This window comes from Anser brachyrhynchus (genome assembly GCF_964034855.1).
Source record: "Anser brachyrhynchus genome assembly, chromosome: 5".
Classification (NCBI taxonomy): domain Eukaryota; kingdom Metazoa; phylum Chordata; class Aves; order Anseriformes; family Anatidae; genus Anser; species Anser brachyrhynchus.
This window is the reverse complement of record NC_137699.1, coordinates 37,200,907-37,204,061: the sequence shown is the minus strand read 5'-3', so window position 1 is coordinate 37,204,061 and position 3,155 is coordinate 37,200,907. Positions and strand designations below refer to the sequence as shown.

General features: G+C 52.9%; 1 long non-coding RNA gene across 1 annotated transcript; it reads left to right on the top strand.

Moving 5' to 3' along the window:
- Positions 1 to 267: 267 nt before the first annotated feature.
- Positions 268 to 3,155, top strand: LOC308196343. Its single transcript, XR_013952149.1, has 2 exons — positions 268 to 1,594; positions 1,825 to 3,155. It is a non-coding gene; the product is annotated as an uncharacterized lncRNA (long non-coding RNA).

Below are 3,155 nucleotides of genomic sequence, written 5' to 3'. Positions count from 1 at the left end.
AAACTGTGCAATATCCTAGAAATCCCTCAGTGCTGCACAGTCCAACGCACTGGGCCAAATGTCGTAAAAGCTTAGCTATTAATCCCAAATTAGCAGCTTCTTTTAGAAGAGATTTCCTTTAGGGCAGCACACGTAGGGTAGAACTGAGCTGGCTTTACTGCCCTGCGGTGGGTTCAGTCCCAGCTTTTCGGGAGATGCTGTAACCAGAGGGGTTCCTACGGCAAGGATAAAATGCTGCTAATACCTCATTTATAATAATCAATAATTAATAGAATTATTATGCTTATTAATTATGTCATTAATATACCACTCTTAAATTATTGTTGTTGTTATTATTATTGAATGTTGCAACTATTGAGAATTTTTTCAGGTCAGAGAGCAAGGCCAAACACTCCGGTCCCACTGGCTGGCCAGCCTTCGGAGCGGGGAAAAAAAACCTCCGGATGGAGCAAAAGGAGTTAAGGCTCTTGGCAGGCGGCGGGGATGACTCAGGCATTCTTTCAGCCTTAGTGGGGCAGGAGTCAAAGTCACAGAACTGGACGGATTTCCCATAATTGGACAACCTTCGCCAGAAATGAACACTCAGGCTTGCATCAGCAGTGGCGAAGGCTGCGGCAGGGGTGCGGGTGGGACACAGGGCTAAAAAGTGATGGCTTTCCATGCGAGTACCTGCATGGGCAGGACAAGGTGGTTTGGGCAGGGACTGAGCCTGGGCACACCTCCATGACCATGTGTGCTGGCTTATCCTGCTTTGAGATGGCCAAAAAGGAGTAAATGGACAGTGAGAGCAAACCATCCCTGTGTCAGACATAATGCCAAATGAGGTTGGCAGTTCTGACACTAAACCCAGCCGGCCCAGGGTAGGACGTTTCATGGCCAAGGCCTCATAAGATGCTCAAGAGCGAAGCTATGTGAAAGTAGGAGGAGAAAGGTCTCACTTCAATGTGCCCATCTCCTTCCATCTTCTCCCCCACCCATGATGGATGGAGGGCCCATTGGTTGCCCCGCAGCTGCCAGGATAACTCATCCCCTAATTCCGGCCTTCCCTCCTGGCCGGGCGTTGTCTGCTACCTGTGACAATGTCCAAAGGCGCTCTGTGGAGCTTCACCACCCAAGGCTTGTCTAACCAGCCTATCAATCAGCGCCATTCAGCTCATGGCACCACCAGGAATCATCATCAAGGTCCGTGCTCGGTCAGTGATGAGGGAGAGCAGCAGTCACCCTGTGGTCACACCACCCTGGGACCTGGGCTTTTCGGGTCTGGCCGCCCCATGAGCACATTTCTTTGCAGTGTAACAAACCCACGGCCTGGCCTTGCCTTCTTGCACAGCCCAGAGCTGATAAGGGAGGGAGCGTGCCCCTTATCTGTGGTGACTCACAGCCGCACTTCCCCTCCGCTTGCACTTCAAAGGCTGGCTGCCTCCTGGATGGGAAAACTGCTAAGTGTTGACCAAGGCCAGGAGGAGCTCAGCCACACCTGCTCTCAGAAATCCCCTTTTCTCAGGGACCACAGCCTCTGCTCAGCCTCTTATCGCCCACCACCACTCAGAGCCTCGATCCCCTGCAGGACATTTTGCCTCAGCCCTGCTCATAAGTGAGTGGTGATTACTTTGGTATGATTATTCTGGAAAAATGAATCCGTTCATATTGATACCTGCTGTGGTCCCACAGGGCACTGTGTTGCCATGGAGGAGAAACAGCCTCCCACAGGCAGTGTGTGCCCTGTGAGTCACTGCGGCCACACCGTGATGGGAGGGGGGCTGTTGCAGCCCAAGAAAAATGTCCCTGATCTAACAACATCTTCATCCACAACATTATTTCCAGGGCAGAGACTGCTTCCAGGACACGTCCTCTCCCAGAAGTCATGTATTTTTATATACATGCTCAGAGGGCAGCACCATGGGAGCCCAGGACTGGGTCACCAGCATGGTAGCCACACGTGCTGAGAACATCAGGCACCCCATGGTGACGGAGGTGCCCATTTCTCTGGGCGATGCCCAGCAGATCGATGGGCTGTAGGGCACAGGGAAAACCTGTGATCCAGCCATAGCTGTAGAAGATGCTGGAGAAGACCTCAGGTTGCACACAAGAGGCTGCAATCGACAAACGCTGTGGGCACTGAGGCGGGGGAAGCTTTTCTGGAGAGGTGGTGGCAGGCGGAGAGGAAAGCAGGGGAGGTTTTATCCGCCCCAGCCTTCCAAGGGTGGAGGCTGCTGGCTTGGTGTTGGCTGCTGGAGCCAGCCCAGCTCTCACATGTTGCTTCCATTCAGGCTTTCTTTGAAAAAAAAAAAAAAAAAAAAAAAAAAGCAGGTTTCACTTCTCCTCGGTCAGAGGAAAGCAGCTCACTCGCCCATCTGGCACGCGGCTGGGGCGGCCGATCAGCAGAACTGGCGTGACTCAGCCCTCCCACGCACAGCCTGCGATACGGCCCCGGATATATTTGCCGAGCAGGTGAATCAATCATTGCACAGAAAGTCCTTGGACCTTGCTTCCTTTCCTTCCCTTTTTTTTTTTTTTTTTTACACGTGACTGTCCCTGGCTCCCTCTTTGGGGCTGGTGCGAGCCAGCCCAGCGAGCCACCTCCTCTCCGCTCCGTGCCTGCGCTATCGGCACTGGGGAGATGGCTCCCACCTTTATATCAGTGCCAGTTGGTGCCTGGGGGCCCCAATGAGCTCAGCACCCTGCAGCATGTGGGCACACACCCCTGGGAGCTGCCAGCCCGGGAATAAAATAAAATAAATAAAATAATATATATAAATAATAAATTAAAAAATAAAATAAATACAAATATTTTGGAGCTCTTAATGGTGGGCCTGCTATGCTCTCAGGCCCCCACCTCCCCACCAGGAGCCCCCCCATGTTTCATACAGGAGATGTTTCTGGGTTGTGCTGTGTGTGTGGAGGGCTTGCTTTGCCTTCAGAGGGTTTTTCGGTTCTGATTTTTTTTTTTCCCAAAGCTCTTCTCTGCCCCTTTGATGTGCTGCTTCCAACACCACAGAAGCCATTTGCAGCTTGCCTGGGGGTGCCGGAGCTGGATCTGAGAGCCCCAGCAGCATGGCCAGGGGGCAGACAGCTTCTATCTGCTCCTGCCAGCCCCCCCAAGCCCTCCGGAGGCTCACACCAAAGGGCTGGGTTTGACTCCCCCCCCCCCCCCC